We start from the raw sequence: 18,089 nt of genomic DNA, 5'->3' as shown, positions 1-18,089 counted from the left end.
TTATGAAAATAAAATATATAAAAAATGTAAAACAAGTGTGCTACATCCATAACAAATCTGTGGTCACTTGATTATGTGATCACTTGACATCCCGTTACTCATCAATTTGCTCAAGTGGGTGCCAGTAACATCTCCATTCCTCTCATCCCTGTCATGTGCTAGTGTAGCCCAATGGCGTATGCTCGTTCCAGTAACACAAAGAGCCTCAAACCAATCATTCAAAGTTTTGACGAAGAAGTCTGACCATCTCATATGTGGGCTGCCACGCTATCTTTTGACGTTCCATGTAATCTAGTCGGTAACAATTCTAGTCCAGCAGTTGTCTCCAAATCGCATTACGTGTCCACCCCATCTGATTTTCAATGCCTTGGTGAACAAGACAGCATCCCTGATTCTAGATCATTGATAGAGGTCAGAACTCCGGATTTCTTCTCTCACTTGAGTAAAGCATGATACTCCAAGCATAGCTCTTTCGATTCCACTTTGGGAGACCCGAATACCATTCTCATCCTGTTTTCATAGGACCCAGGTCTCTGAGGCGTATGTTAATGCAGGAAGAATGGTGGAGTTGAAGAGATGTGCCTAGAGCTGGAGGTTCTTCATCCTCTTAGCTATTTCTTTGACACTCTTGAAGGCATTTCAAGCTGCTCTCTTCCTCCTGCACAACTCAAGTTCCAGGTCATTCGTCATGTTGAGTTCTCAACCTAGATACACATAACTGCTGCATTTGGAGATGTTCGTTCCGTTAAGAGTGAATGGAACATCAGGAACGAGTCCATTTCTCGTAAACTTGTCTTCGTCCGCTGCAGTCTGACCTTTCCACACTCACGGTCGAAGTTGGCCAGCATTTGTGTCACTTGGCTAATGTTTGGTGTGTAAGAAAGTTAAACATCCTTATAGCTAACCTGGAGAAAGTCATCTATACAACATCAAATCAGCCCTTAAGCAAAAGTCCAACCCAGAGCAGAGCCATAACTCTCTTTGATTCTTACCAAATGTCAGAGATAAAGAAAATGTAGAGTTTGTACCTAGAAGTTGTTGGTTCATGAGACTTTAAAAAAGAAGTTATCTCCATAATATCCAAGTGCTGATGGAGAAGCTTTAACAAGTTTTCCACGTCTAACTAAAAGCTGCTTCTACAAGAAAATAGATTCTCAATGCTGATGGCACAGCCATATATTGGAAGGAGATGCTATTTAGGACTTTCATAGAAAGTCAAAGGAGAAGTCAATGCCTTTCAAAGGAGAAGTCAATGCCTGCTTTTGAAGCCCCAAAGAACTTCTAGCATACATGCAGTTGAAGGTTTGTATTGTTTGCATGTTGCCTAGCAGACATCCATTCCACAGTTTGTAGACAAATGATTTGTTTCAACTTTTAATTCTTCTTATGTAAGAAATACATTCCATAAGGTTACACCGTCCAAGACAGACATTTCTTTGGGGGAACCATGCAGAGTCAATAGGAACCCTTCAGAAAAAGATTCCCAATTCTAGGTATTATAAATAGTAGTTGTGATTCATGGTAGGAGGTCAAAGTATTGACATGTAAGCATTTGGAAGAAATTGATCCAACACATGCATGACTTTGAGGAGTTCAAAGTTTCCATGCAGTAGATAACGACAAATGTGGAATAAACACAGAGAAGAAGAAGAATCAGACATATAGCCCGAAGGTGTGCCTGAGCTGCTGTAAACATGATAAAACTTAAACAGAAGAGAAATTGCTTCCTATGGTTCAGCAAAGAAAGTGTGTTCCTGACAGGAAATATGGGGCCAGAGAGATAGCAGAGCAGGTAGGCACCTTGCCTTATACCCTGGTTTAAGATTCACCCAGGTTCAATCCTCAGCATCCCCTATGCCCCCCCAAGCCCGCTAAGAGTGATTCTTTTTTTTTTATTGTCAGTAAATCTCAAGATTGCACACTGTGCATTCTTTTTTTTTATTAGTGAAACACCATGAGGTACAGTTGTAGACTTACAGTTTTTTTGTGCTTGAGTTTCAGTTATACAATGATCGAGTACCAATCCCTCCACCAGTGCCCATTCTCCACCACCACTAATCCCAGTATCCCTCCCACCCCCCATCCCCCCCATCCCACCCCGCCTCTGTGGCACCCCTTTTGTTCTCTCTCTCCTTTTGGGTGCTGTGGTTTGCAAAGGAGGCATTGAGTGGAAATCATGTTCGGTCTATAGTCTACTTTCAGTATGGATTGATTCAGCATGCATTAAGAGTGATTCTTAAGTGCAGAGCCAGGAGTAAGCCCTTAACAGCACTGGCTGTGCTCTTTCCCAGTAACCGCCCCCCCCCACACACACAAAAGATGAAAATAGCATATATTTTTGAGACATCTCTGGACATTGTACAAATGACCCAATATTGAAATATTACAATAAGTTAGTTGATAAAGTAGGGGCAGAATTTGAGGCTATTGACTCCAGTTTTGAAAGATGTTCTTAATCACTCACTTAATCACTTAACTTCCCATTAGTCGTCGATTTGCTCGAGCAGGCGCCAGTAACGTCTCCATTTGTCCCTGTCACGTGCTAGTGTAGCCCAATGGCATCTGTTCGCTCCGGGAACATGAAGGGCCTCAAACCGATCGTTCATGATCTTGACGAAGAAATCTGACCATCTGGTAGGTGGGCGGCCACGCGGTCTTTTGACATCCCGTGGAATCCAGTCGGTAACAGCTCTAGTCCAGCGGTCGTCTTTAAATCTCATTACGTGACCAGCCCATCTGATTTTCGACACCTTGGCAAATGAGACAGCGTCCCTGATTCTTGATCGTCGACGGATGTCAGAACTCCGGATTCTTTCTCTCATTTGAGTGAAACGTGATATTCCAAGCATAGCTCTTTCTATTCTTCTTTGGGAGACCTGAATAGCATTCTCATCTTGTTTGTGTAGGGCCCAGGTCTCTGAGGCATATGTTAATGCAGGAAGAACAGTGGAATCAAAGAGATGTGCCCGGAGCCGGAGGTTCTTCGTCCTCTTAGCTATTTCTTCGACGTTCTTGAAGGCGTTCCAAGCTGCTCTCTTCCTCCTGCGCAGCTCAGGTGCCAGGTCATTTGTCATGTTGACCTCTCGACCTAGGTACACATAGCTGTTGCATTCGGAGATGGTCGTTCCGTTGAGAGTGAATGGGGTGTCAGGAACGAGGTTGTTTCTCATAAACATTGTCTTCGTAAGATTCAGCTGTAGTCCTACCTTTCCACACTCACGGTCAAAGTCGGCCAGCATTTGTGCCACTTGGCTGATGTTTGGTGTTATTAAAACAATGTCATCAGCAAAGCGGAGGTGGTGTAGTTGCCGACCATCTATCTTCACTCCCATTCCTTCCCATTCCAGTCGTCGCATGATGTTCTCGAGGGTGGCACTGAAGAGTTTCAGTGAAATGGTATCACCCTGCTGAACCCCTCTCTTGACATCAACGATCACTTCTTTGTAGAATGGTGAGATCCTGGTAGTGAATCCGCAATACAGCTCACGGAGGATCCTGATGTATTGGGCTTGAATGCCCTGATTGGCTAGGGCTTCAATGAGAAAGATGTTCTATTGTAGGTAAAATGTAATTAAAAATAATGGTAAGTATGCTATAAGGATATCTATCATGAAAGGAAAAACCCGTGTATTATTTTACTTGAAGAACTTCCACAGCCACTCACCCTTCACTAACTACCAACCTATGACAAGTTTTCTCACCAGCAAAAAGATTCAAACTTACAGACAACTCAGATGATGCTTAGTAAGCTTTAGCAATATAGTATTTTTACAGTATTTCGTGTATGTATGTTGGAGGGTTTTTAGACATAATGCCATTGTGCACCCCTAATAATTCATGATATACTATAAACATACCTTTATGTGCAGTGAGAAGCAAAGTTTGTGTGTCTCACTTTACTGTAATACTTGCCTCGTTGCAGTATTCAGTAAAAACAAACCCACAAGAGGTCTATAATAGATTTTTCGTTGAGATAAACATCAGTCTTTCTAATGGTTACTGGAATAGATCTTTATATTCTTTACAGATTAATATTTTATACCTTATATTAGTTGCATCTAACTTGTCTTAGATTGAATATTATTCTTGCTTTTTAACTATGTTGTTAGTTATTTGTTAAACTAAAGTTTTATGTTACAGATTAGACTGATTTGACAATTTCCTGTATGGTTAGTGCATGTTTGTTTTTATGAAAAAATAATGTTACATACACTGAAGTCATTGAGACATTCTCATGTACTTTCTTTTAAAAGCTTAAAGCGCTCATACTTATGTCTTAATCCATTCATAATTGATATAAGTCACATATTATTGAGGTAGAAAACTGTGACAAAGGTTTGTGTGTGTAGTTTTCACTCAAACTAAATAGAACTTAAACTGATAAGTACTGACTATTACGTTAAATGTCACGCAACTTACTATTTAGCTTGATTAGAAAGCACTCTATGTTCTTATTTGATTGGTCCTTGTTTGAAAAAATATATTCATACTGCATTGTCCTAACTTTTTCATCAAAAAAGAAAAAAAAGGAAGAGAGGGAGGAAAGGAGGAGAGGACATGCGGAATGAAGTCAAAGAACTGAAATGTACAAGAAGCAAAATATTTTAGCTTAAAAATCTCAAAGATGAAATATGTGTGTTCTTTTTTTTCACAAAATGTTGTAACTCTTTGCTGTTGAGTGTGTCAATTATCAGTTTACTAACAACCAATTCGTCTCAGGTATGTGGCAGAAGAGAGTCCCATTCCTAACACATCAAGGAACCTCCAAGGAAGAATGAAGTGGGAGCCAAAGAATAACTTCCGTGTGTTCAAAAGTTTCTTTGATTACGTCTCAGTCCTCCCCCATTAAGTTCATCTCTCCGTATTTGTTCCTCCATCTCATAAATAAGAATAATAAATAAACTTCAGTGGTACTTGTTTCACTGTGGGGGGGGGGGGCATCAGGAGAACAAACTTATCTCAGGTTGAATCTGATCAGTCTTCTCACAAATCACAAAACTCACAAATTATCCTGTTAATCGTCGATTGCCTCGAGCAGGCCCCAGTAACATCTCCTTCATCCTAGCCCTGAGATTATATTCAAGGCTCTTTAGGAGAATGAGACCCATCATTGTTACTGGTATTTGGCATATTGGGTACGCCACGGGGAGTTTGCCAGACTCAGTCTTCTAGATCAAAGAAATTGATCTTCTAGATAAAAGTCTTAAAAAATTTCTTTCCACTGCGTGTGACATAGGAGAATAAATTTATCTCAGATTGAATCTAGTCATTCCTCTAGATCAAAGAAATTCGAAGACCAACACAAGTTTCTGAAATGAGATTTAAATATTATACTAATCACATGATATGCTAAAGGCTGGCTCAAAGAAATCACTTCACACTGAAAAGAAAACTGATGCAAATTATAAACATTCCTATTTTGCGTGATGCTATAAGCCCTATTTTTATCTTTTTTCTGGATGTGGGATGAAGGGGAGGGCTGGACCACAGCCAGTGGTGCTCCTGATTGTTCCTACAAATGCTGGAGGGGCATAGGGATATTACCAGGGATATAATCAGATTGGGCCCATGCAAGGCACATACCTTAACTCCTATAATCTCTGATCCCGAAACTATATTTCTCATATTTTAGTCTTACTAGATATTGTTGAAATGTTCATAGTGCAGAGAATGTGGTTCTGTTACGTACATGTGTGAGGCCCTGGTTCCCATCCCCAGAACCACAGGAAGCAAACAAAGTCTGCACTTTGGGTCCAGATGATAGTTCAGTGACTGTGGGTTCCTGCTTTACAAGCATCAGCCCTGTCCCCCATGCCCCTGCGTGCAATTAGCACTTTCCTGAGACCAGCAAACACAGCTCTGTCATTTGTGTCTGGCACCTCCACAATCTGCGATTCCTGGTCCCCAACCAGATTTTTGCTCCACTGAAGCCTGTTGTGTACAGGCATCAAGACTAGAAGACACATCGACACCATGGCCAGGAAGCACAAACCCAGGGGTGCATGTGAGTGAGTGCCACAGTGACCCCTGACAAGCATTAGCACCAGACTCTGAGTGACTACTGCAACTAATGCAGTGTGATGCCAATCAAGCCCCGCCAACAAGTGTATGAGCACTACAACAGGTGAGCAACCCCCAAAACATTTAAAAAATATTACCCTCAGCCCTCCAACGCCATCTTTACATCACACAGAAACAAAGAAGAAAACCGCTGGAGGGCCCCACAGCTCCCGGAGAATGCTCCAAGTCCCAAACAGAGCCGATATCACCGGGAGACCCCAGATGGGGTAGGTGCTGCATCCCGCCTTCTCCAGATGGAATCCCGGTGACCATGAGCCTCTACAAGCATAGCTCGAGCATGCAGAAACCAGGACATCTCCTTATATACAAAGTGATCAATGGAAACTAAATCATCCAATATCTCTCCCTGAAAATCAGGCTTAACTCTTTTGCAAACCACAACACCCAATAGGAGAGATAGAACAAAAGGGAATGCCCTGCCACAGAGGCAGGGTGGGATGGGGGGAATGGGGGGGGGGGGGGTAGGAGGGATACTGGGATCCGTGGTGGTGGGAAATGGGCACTGGTGGAGGGATGGGTATTCGAAATAAATTTTTTTAAAAATTTAAAAAATATATTACCCTCAAGGGAAAGCTGGGTGCCAGTCCAATGAGAAGCAGAAAAGTTTCAGGGAAGAGGTGGAAGATGTACAGCGCTCTGTGCACAAGAGAAGACAGATTCCAGGGGGAACAGTCAAAGACCTGCTAGATTTCTCATTCCCTCATTTAATCATTTCTACTCTCATGCCCGCCCTCCTCCAAGGGGGCCCGGCGAGGACAGCCAGGCGTGGGGGCAGGAGACTCTGCTCTGTTCCCTTCCGGGAGCTGGGTTTTATAGTCTCTGGGTCTTGGCCATTGATGGGATTACATGCGCCAGGCAGGCTTGAAGATCTCAGCCCCGGGACCCGCATGCCTTTGTTCCTCTGCCAGTACCTTCATGCGTGTGGAGAGTGGTCTCAGCATGGTGGTGGCTGGTTCTGGAGGTCTTCGGCTGCCAGAGCTCTGCTTGGGGCGGGGAGAGAAACTCAACCTGCCCCCCTCCAAGGGGCCCCGGAGCCGAAGACCTTCAGAACATCTTATTATCTCGTTCTTACTTTGGACAACCTGGCAGGCTACCAAATGTAACCTGCCCACATGACAGAGTCTGGCAAACTCCCCGTGGCGTACCCAATATGCCAAATACCAGTAACAATGATGGGTCTCATTCTCCTAACCCTGAAAGAGCCTTGAATGTGGCACTTTTTAAAATCTCAGGGCTAGGATGAAGGAGACGTTACTGGTACCTGCTCAAGGTAATCGATGAACAACAGGATGATCGTGATCGTGATCACTCTCATGCCACTTCTGGGTCATTCCTGCTATAGACAAATGTTGTTTCTCCTCTAAAAAAAAAATAAAATAAAATAGAAGGAGGCACAGTCAAAATTCCGCCCCCACCCCCGCCCCAAAAGCCTAGTCACCCTTACTAGGTCCTAAGCTCAACAAAATGGAAACACACAGCTTCTGTGAGAGGCCTGCAGAGAAAGAAGAGTGCAACCATGCGGTGCTCTGCTGTCTGCCCGAGAGAGTTCCTGCACCAAAGAATCCTGCAGAATGATTCTGTGAATTACGGAATCACTTGGCTGCAGACCTGAGGGATGGGTGAAGAAGCTGAAAAGACATGCCATGGCTTCACAGACTGACAGTGGAAGGCCATCGCAAGAGTCAGGAGAATACAGTGAAATCTGTGTCTTATGGAAACACTCACAGATTCTCATCTGTTCAAAGACTAGGCAGGAAGCTGGCTCTGCTCCTAGTACAGGCCCAGAAAGAAAAAAAAAATTGGCTCAAAAACCTTTACTAGCTTGTGCAGCTTGGACAGTGAAAGCTATACTGGTGAAAACCTCAGGCAGAGACTTCTAACACTAGGTGGAACCAGACAATAACCAAAGATTACATTCTTCCCCCGGAAGCTCTAGTTCATGGCAGGCAACTGGATAAACTGAGTCCAAAAATGTTGGATTCTGAAGGATTAGCAGTTCAAACACAAGCGACTGAAGCTAAAGAGTCAGATTGAGAAAGTGAGAGCTACAAAACAAGACCCTCAGCCACAGCTCTCGAAACATATAATGGAGAAGCATAGAAACCCAACAAACTTAACGGGTGAACATAATAGTCTGCAAAGTTCTACTAGCACCAACCAACTCTATAACCTCCCATAAAATGACTTGAAAGAGACCATATTTCAAGAGCTGAAAGAAAGGATTGCATACTTAGTGAATAAGCCACAAATGTGTATGAGAGGGATAAGAAAACTATGGTCAGAACTGATAGAACTGGAGAACATGGTATATAGAGTTGTAAATCACAATGGAAATCCTCCTTAACAGTGATAGAAGCTGAGGAACAAATCAGGGATCCCAGAGACAAGATACAGAAAACCTTCAGGAAAGAATGGGTGAGCAAGTGAAAAGAATTAAAAATTACAGGGTGAGGTCAAGAGAGTCATAGGCAATTCCAGGGAACAGAAGAATGAGATCAATGAAGAATTATTTGTCAATAAAATCATACAAAACTAAGAATCTTCCAGAGTTTGAAATGCATACACCCAGGTTGAGGCTCAAAGAGCTTTAGGTAAAATAAATCCATATAGAAACCCTTCACATCACATTGTAATCGATATAACAAAAGGCAAAACAGACTATAATACTGAAAGCAATATCAAAAAAGGAAGAAAATGGGGAGTGAGCAAACAAACGAACAAAGCTGAAAGAAATCCACATCCCATCAAGAATGCTTTATCTAGCTTGTTTATCTTTCGAATTTGTTTTTGTTTGGTTTTGGCTTTTTGAGTCACATCCTGCGATGCTCAGTGGATACTCTGCACTCAGGAATAACTCCTGGTGGTGCTGGGGGGGGCCATATGGGATGATGGGAATCAAATCCAGCTTGGCTGTATGCAAGGCAAATGCCCTACCTGCTGTGATATCGCTCCAGCCCCTATCCTTCAAATTTGAAGGACTAATACAAATCATCATGGATCACGGATCACGGATCATCCTGTTGTTCGTTGATTGCCTCGAGCAGGCCCCAGTAACGTCTATTCATCCTAGCCCTGAGATTTTAAAAAATGCCATATTCAAGTCTCTTTCAGGATTAGGAGAATGAGACCCATCATTGTTAGTGGTATTTGGCATATTGGGTACGCCACGGGGAGTTTGCCAGACTTCGCCGATACAAATCATCATGACAGTCAATAGGTCTGTTCATTGCTGTCCATGTTCCCTTGTACAATCCGGACTTATAGTAATACCCACGTTGATGGACAGGCTGATGGCTGGCAATGGTTTTATTGATATCAAGCAGGTGTAAGGTAGGGGGAAAAACCTCTCCGTGAAGGGTAGGGAGACATGGATAGAATGGGAAACAATAAAATTAACAAATGGTGGGTTAAGCATAAAGAAGTTTCACTAAAGTACAGAGAATTGGGAGTGCCCCTGTGGAACTGGGTGTGTCCCGGGAGCACTGGAGTGGGTGTAACTCAGTTAATATAAGCTCTCTGTGAGGGAAAAAGGATACCCCAAAGTCAAGCCTGGCAGCTTAGAACTATGGGAGGATGAATGATTCCATTACAAATGATGGGGAGATGGCATCCCTTTTGTTGCTGTCCTTGCCCATGACTGGAGTCGTGTCTCCGAAGCCATCTTGCCTCAGGGAGAATCCCCAGAGGGTTACTTGAGAGAGTGGCAACCATCCAGGAGGTTCAGAAGCAGTGCCAGCAGGGGGATCCAATGATTAAGGAGTACACAGCCTTGAAATCCGCTTCACAAGAGACATTAAATATCTTCTTTAACAGACAAGACAGACTTCACACTCATATTTCTACAAAATGCAATAAGTTCCTCCATGCCAATAATCTCTTTACAGGTAAGGTCTGGCAGGAGTCATCATAAAACTGCCTACAAGAGACACCTCTGAACAGTCATGCTAAACACAGGTTCAAAGTCAAGGCTGGAAAACAATCTTATAGGCACACATGCCTTAAAAGGACTGCGGTGGCTATCCTTACATCAGACAACATAGACGTCACATATTTTAAGGACTATACTAAATAGGGATGGTCATTAATGATAAAGGGATATATACCTCAAGAACCTACACTCCTAAACCTATAATCACCTGAAATTGGACCATAAAAATATTTAAAGCAACTTCTAATAGGCATGAGGAAATATATCAAGAGCCACACAATACTAGTAGGAGATTTAATACTTCTCTCTCACTGCTAAGCAAAAACTCAGTAAGGAAACACTGACTTAAAAGAAGAAATGGGAGAGATAGGACTAATAACAGAGAGATAGGGGGCTGATAGTTCCAAAGTAGTCAAGGGCATGTTCTTCTCCATGATCTCTCTCATCTGTGGAAAACCACATGCTGGGGCACAAAACGGTCCAGGTCACGGTCACGGTCACAAAACAAGTCTCCATAAAACCAAGAAGATAGAAATTGTGTTGACTATCTTCTCAGACCACTGTGTGTAGAAAGAGGAAATTAATTACAAATAGAAACCAGAGAAAAATCTCAAAAACTTGAAAACTAAACAACTTATTACTGAATAGCCAGTGTGTAGAAGAGGAAGTAAAAAAAAAAACCCCTGGAAACAAGTGAGAATGAACACATGAGTTTCCAGAACATATGACACAGCAAGAGCTACACAACTTAAGTTTCTAGAAAAGAACAAGGGAATCCACAGCGAATACAAACTATAATTATGAGAGAAATAATAAGACTTCGAGGTAAATCAATGAAACAGAGACCAAGAAAACAATAGAGACATTTCAGCAGATACCACATAAATACAAAGGATCGTCAGAGATTCCTACAAAAAAAACAAATGCCATAAAATTGGAAAAATTAGAAGAAATGGTTACATTTTTGGACTTCTGTAATCTTCCAGTCTTCAATCAAGAGGAAACAGAGTACCTCACTAGCACCAATTACAAGCAAGAAAGTTAATAAAAATCCCCCCAAAGAAATACAAAAACCCACACCAAAATGGAGTTACTTGTGATTGTTCCAAACCTTCAAAGAGAACTTAATTCTAATCCCTCTCAGACTTTCTCAGAAGTCAAAGAAACAGTTTTTATGACACAAATATTGCCCTGATACAAAAGACAGACAGAGTACCTCATGGTGTTTCGCTAATAAAAATTTAAGGAAAAATAAATAGTAAATAAATAAATAAAAGACAGATGTCAGGGAAAAAACACTAGTGATAAAAATCATTGATGAAAATAGAGGCAAAGATCCTCAATAAAATATTAGTGAATTGAATTCAAAAATACGTTAAAAGAATCCTACACCACTATCAAGTAGGATTTACTCTAGGAACTGGATAAATTTCATTTCATTTCATTTCATCATCCTGTTATTCGTCGATTGCCTCGAGCAGGCCCCAGTAACGTCTCTTTCATCCTAGCCCTGAGATTATATTTAAGGCTATTTAGGAGAATGAGACCCTTCATTGTTACTGGTATCTGGCATATTTGGTACGCCACGGGGAGTTTGCCAGACTCTGCCCTGTGGGCAGGCTACATTCGATAGCCTGCAAGTTTTTCCAAAGTAGTAATGAGACAATAAGATGTCATAAAAAAAGTTCTGATAAGATGTCGCAAGGCCGCGAATGCGGCCGCGCGGTTCCGGAATCTGTATTTTATAGTCTCTGAGTCTTGGCCGCTGATGGGATTACACGGCGCCAGGGGGCCAGGTGGTGGGTGTGACCCCCGCCTACTGGAATTTGGAGGATCTGGGTGGAAGATGCTCGACTCCAATTCGAGTAGGCTTGGAGGTCTCGGCCCCGGAACCCGCGTGGCTTTGTCCCTCTGCCAGTACCTTCATGTGTGCGGAGAGTGGTCTCAGCATGGTGGTGGCTGGTCCTGGAGGTCTTCGGCTGCCGGAGCCCTGGTCGGGGCGGGGAGGAAAGCTCAACCCGCTCCCCTCCAAGGCTCCGGGGAGGAACACCCAACGCAGGGGCAGAAGACTGCACTATTCTCGTCCGGAATCTGGATTTTATAGTCTCTGAGTCTTGGCCGCTGATGGGATTACACGGCGCCAGGGGGCCAGGTGGTGGGTGTGACCCCCGCCTACTGGAATTTGGAGGATCTGGGTGGAAGATGCTCGACTCCAATTCGAGTAGGCTTGGAGGTCTCGGCCCCGGAACCCGCGTGGCTTTGTCCCTCTGCCAGTACCTTCATGTGTGCGGAGAGTAGGAACTGGATAAATAAAATGTAATATACATACAGATATAGTAGAGTACTACTCAACTATAAGGAAATATGAAACTATGCAATTTTCTGTTACATGTACATGGATGGAACTAGAAAGTATTAGGCTGAATGAAGTCATCAGAAGGAGAGAGACAGATACAGAATGATCTGTTTCACTGGTGGAATAATAAAACAATGAAGAAATAACAAATGAACAAAATGAAAGAGCTTGAGAATTGGCCTACAGAACAGAGCTTCCAAAGAGGTGGAGGATGAAGAGTGAATGGGAAGGGAGCCTTGGGCCATTGGTAGAAAGAAGCTGGCACTCTGATGGCTGGTGTGCTATTAAAACATTGCATGTACGTTAACATTAACAGTATTGCAAACCTCAGTGTCTCAATGAAAATAGGATTCTAGGGCTAGCAGTATAACTCACTTGTTTGAGAGCTCTTGACTGCTCTGGCTTTAATCCCCTGTACCGAAAAAGAGGGGCAAAGTTCTCTCCTACTTCACCCTCTGCCTGTGACTGTTTTTATTTATTCAAATATTAAAATCCTAAAGAACTGCCTGAATTGACTATCATCACATTTTCCTCTTTTGGAGCCAGAGAGAGATTACAGTAGGTAAGGTGCTTGCTTTGTACATGGCTGAGTCGGGTTCAATCCTCAGCACCCCACATGGGACCCAAGAAGGATCCCTGAGCACTGCCTTGTGTGGCTCAAAGCACAAAAAGTTTTAAAACAATTTCTCCCTTGGTTCTCTCTTAATCTATTCCATTTAGGATCTTGCTTTTACCTCTCCCATAAAAGCTCTCCTTGTCAATTAATAGTGACCTTTCTTTTACAAAATCTAAGTACCAATTACTGGTCTTCACTTTAGGTGACCATCCAGGTTGGTGTTATCATAATCTTATGTTTTTTCCCTTAGATTCCAGGGGTCTTCAGGTACATTCTGGTCACTGCTATCCTCCTAACCTGGATCCTACTCACCCCTGAGCTCTAACTTCACTCTACAACTAATTCCATGAGAATACCCACCCTTCACTCTGCAACTAATTGCATGAGATACAGCAATGTCTGTTCCTCTGATTATTCCCCAATATTAATTATGTTTCAGGTTCAACATTCACTGTCACTGTCACTGCCCTCAACATTGTTCATTGATTTGCTCGAGTGAGCCCAGTAACGTCTCCATTGTGAGACTTGTGACTGTGTTTGGCATATTGAATACGTCACGGGTAGCTTGCCAGGCTTTGCCGTGCGGGCGAGATACTCTCAGTAGCTTGCCAGGCTCTCCGAGAGGGGCGGAGGAATCCAACTCACGTCAGCCAAGTTGGCTGCATGCAAGGCAAATGCCCTACCGCTGTGCTATCGCTCCAGCCAGAGTATAATTTTTTTGATTTAATATATTTTAGTTGACTCAGTAATATGTACAGTTACAAGGTTGGTAGTCATACAGAGTTTCAGTTTCAGTCAGATATGTTCCAGAACCTGTCCCTTCACCACATTTTCCACCAACGATGTCCCCAATTTCCTTCCCCAACCCCTCCCTCTATGGCAAGCACTTTTGTCTTTTTCTTATTCCTTTTTCTTTCTTTCTTCTTCATCTTTCTTTTTCTTTCTTCTTTCTTTTTCTTTCTTCTTCTTTCTTCTTCTTCTTCTTCCTCCTCCTGTTCCTCTCCTTCTCCTCCTTCTTTTTCTCCTCATTCTTTCCTCCTTCTCCTTCTCCTTCTCCTTCTCCTTCTTTTTCTTCTTCTTCTTCTTCTTCTTCTTCTTCTTCTTCTTCTTCTTCTTCTTCTTCTTCTTCTTCTTCTCCTTCTTCTTCTCCTTCTCCTTCTTCTTCTTCCTCCTCCTCCTCCTCCTCCTCTTCCACTCTCTGTCTCCTCTCTGCCTCTCTGTCTCTCTCTCTCTCCCTCCCAGAATATAAATTTAGGGAATCTGAAAAAATGGCTTTGTTACAATCATTTATGCATTTTCCCATGCATTAAGCCAAGCACATAAATGTTACTCCAAATACTCGACATTTAAAAATTTGTTTGATATCTTTGAAAGTACTAGCAGAGCTTAAACTTGAACCCTGCTTTTGTTTTCTGAGTACAGTAGAGTTCCTGTAGGAGGTACCTAGAATCAGTACACAGAATCTGTGCAAGTAAAAGAAAAACACAAATATTTTGCTAAAGCATTCATGTATCTAATCAAAAGGGGAATTGACCGCAGAGAACCCAGGTTTGCTGAGCAGAGAGCACCCTTCCCCCTGAAGGCTCCTGGAGAAAAGGGCGAGGCTTCAAGCTGGCCCTGTCCAAGAGGGCGTTTGTGTGATGGAACCGGATCCATAGCAACTGCCAGGGAATCTCCAGAATCCGAGAGCCGGAGTGCGGATGTGAACCCAGGGAGGAAAGGGTCCTGGGAGCCAGACCCCCGCCCTGCACCCACATCACCTTCCCTGGGGGCGTCCAGGACCCTGCAAACCCCGCAGCGCTCCAAGGTCTGAGTGCGCACAAGTGTCCTCGCGCATCTGCTCGCGCTCCTCCCCACAACCGCAGCGTTGGCACCTGGCCAGGGAGAGATGAGGGGCACCCCCGGGAAACACCGTCCACATCACAAGGGCTGAAGCCGGGACTCCCGAAGAAGAAAGGTCAGACACTCGGGGGCCACCTTGGAGATCTCGCCTCTCTAGGCCTGGATGAAGACCCTGGGGGGGTGGGGGGAGGGAGGGAGCCTGTGGGTGCGGACCTCTCTGAGGACAGGCGCACCCAGCGCTGGGTCTCTGGGAATCTCTTTCCTGCAGCCGTTTCTCTGCCTCCCTCCCAGACTAGAAAGTCAGACTTTCACACCAAAGTTGGAAGTTCTCAATACCATCTCACGGGGTCTGGCTGCTTGGGATGCCACATTTAAAGGAATGGTGATAAGAGTATGACCTCAGAGTCCCCATCAAGACACTGATCAGGATTCACTCGCTTTAACCACTTTTCTGGTTCCCGAGTCAGTAGCCCGGGCACAGCAACTCTGTTTTTCAGACTTGGTAGATTGTGGGGAATGGGTAGGAAATTTATAAGCAAGACTTTAAAGGCAAGGTTTTAGACTCCAGCACTACCTACAGATACTTTTCGCTGGAAGGAAAGGGAACAGGACCCTATGAGAGGAGTGCTGAGAGAGTAACTTGTCAGTGTACTCTGGGGAAGACTAAAGGTGGGTTTGTTGTTGTTTTTGTTGTTTTTCAGTTTTTCCTCCATATTTTCCTACAGAAAAGAATTTCCTTGTCCTGTCATCTTTCTGTGCATCTTAGTGGAAATGCCACAAAGTATCTCACTTGCGAAAAGCAGTACAAAAATATTGGGGGTAAGAGCTAAATGCCGTCTGAGTTAAGCAATTACTGTTAAATCAAAATTTCAAAATATAAGAGGGAAACCTGTATGTGAAATTTTCAACTACTGAAAATTTAATGGAAATGTCTGGAGATACAGATTATAGAAGGACTACACTCATTTGTGGGGTATGAAATAACATGAAACTGACAGCCAAGGACAGTAGGCACAAAAGCCAGGAAGCTTGCTCCATAGTTGGAAGCCTGAAATATGAACAAGGGGAGAAGGCAGCTGGAATAGAAAAGGGATCACTAAGAAAATGATAGGTGGAGGGATCAGTCAGGATGGGGGATCTGTGCTAAAAAATTGATAAAGAACCAAACATGATAACCTCTGTATCTATATTGCAAACCATAATGCCCAAAAGTAGAGAGAGAGTATGGGGAAAATTGTCTGCCATGGAGGCAGAGGGAGGGTTGGAAAGGGGGGTATACTTTGGAGTTTGGTGGTGGGTAATGTGCTTCATAGGTAGAGGGATGTGTGTTTGATCATTGTGTGATTGTAACTCAAACATGAAAGCTTATAACTGTATCTCACATGATTCAATCAAATAAAAAAAAACTTGAAAAAAAAAAGAAAATGTCCCGAGATACTTATGTATTGTTTATATTTTTCATATGTAACTCAAACATATGCTAGCTATATAAAGGCTAGAGCTAAATACTAATAATATTCTTAATTTATCAACTATGAGGATTAAAATCATTACAATCTAATAATACTCCCAGGATCAGGAATTCTGAGCATCGGCAGGTGTGACCAAAAAAGAAAAAAAAAAAAACACAGGTATCCAAGATGTGACAAACTCAATAAATGAGGTCAAGTTTAGAATAGAGGATCAGGAATTTGACTCAGAATATTTCTCAGAACAAGTGAAAATAGAGCTATCATTTGACCCAGCCATTCTACTTCTTGCCGTCCACCTTCAGGACACAAAAACATCCATTCAAAAGGCATGCACACCACTGTTCATTGCAGCACTCAGAACAATAACTAGAATAGGGAATCACTGTAGGTGCCCAATTAAGGTTGAGTAGTTAATGAAGTATGTTGTGGTTAAATGAAGTAGTATGCAGCTACAAGGAATGATGAAATCCTGCAATTCACTGCAACTCGCATGGAACTGGAGGGTATCATGTTACATGAAGTGAATCAGAAGGAAAAACATCAGGTGGCATTAGAACTGTGGAGTGTGAGAATTAAATACTGTGAATTACAACTGTGAAACAAAAACCTCTGAATTTATATATTATTGTAGACCAATGATCACTGTATCACTCTATCACTGTCATCCCATTGTTCATCAATTTACTCGAGTGGGCGCCAGTAGAATCTCTGTTCGTCCCACCCTTGATATTTTAACAGCCTCTCCTTACTCATCTTTCCCAACACTGCCGTATTGGAGGCTCTTTCAGGGTCAGAGGAATGAGATTCGTTATTGTTACTGTTTTTGGCATATCGAATATGCCACGGGTAGCTTGCCAGGTTCTGCCATATGGGCAGGATACTCTCAGTAGTTTGATGGGCTCTAAAGATATATATATATATAAATATATCTATATACATATATATATCCCTCTATGATTTGTTGCCTACATCTGAACCCCATGAAATGTGGTGTGGTAATTATGGAAAATGGGTAGGGAGTGTCTTATGATGTATCGTGCAACTGCAGAAGTGGCCCTGCAGTCCAGGAATATGTTTACTCGTATGTGAGGCTTGGCCTGAGCGAATGTAGAATGTGGCCTGGAGCATGGTGGCAGTTGGGTAGTGGAGGTCGACTGCAGATCAGCTTGGGTTGGGGAGGGCTCTCATCTGCCCCCACTCTGGGACGCCCAGAGTGAAAACCAGTGATAAGTCAAAAAAATTGTGTTTTAATTTTTTTAAAGAACATATATCTACATGTAAACATTGCTAAAGACATTGGAGCTAATGAATACTGAAGGATATCACTTCTTATAAAACACCTGGTTCATCCCCTATATTGTAAATCAGGTATGTCATTTGGCTCCTAGGACAACTTTGGTGAAAATGTACTGATTGCATTTGAAACCTGCTCTGAAATAATAACAGACGCTACCCATCTGAGCTGAAGGTTACAAAACCCAGAATACTATTAGGGAGTCACATTCATTCGTCATCTTTTCTTTTTTTATGTATATGCCTTTCAAAAGTTGCACTGGAAAAATAATAAGCAATAAGTAAAGTAATAATAGTAATAGTAGTAAGTAATGGTATTATTTTCTCACAGTCCATACAAATAATGAATGCCATTATTATTACAACTCTGGGAATAATCTGGATACGTCTTTACAACTCGCAAGACTCTGCATTTGGAAAAACATATGTTGCTATCACAGCACTGTCAGGATATGCATTCTGGTCATCTACATTTGTAAGTAAATACTCAGTGGGGGAGGT

This window comes from Sorex fumeus, unplaced genomic scaffold (assembly GCF_029834395.1).
Source record: "Sorex fumeus unplaced genomic scaffold, SorFum_2.1 ptg000007l, whole genome shotgun sequence".
Taxonomy (NCBI): domain Eukaryota; kingdom Metazoa; phylum Chordata; class Mammalia; order Eulipotyphla; family Soricidae; genus Sorex; species Sorex fumeus.
Note: the sequence above shows the minus strand (reverse complement) of the source record.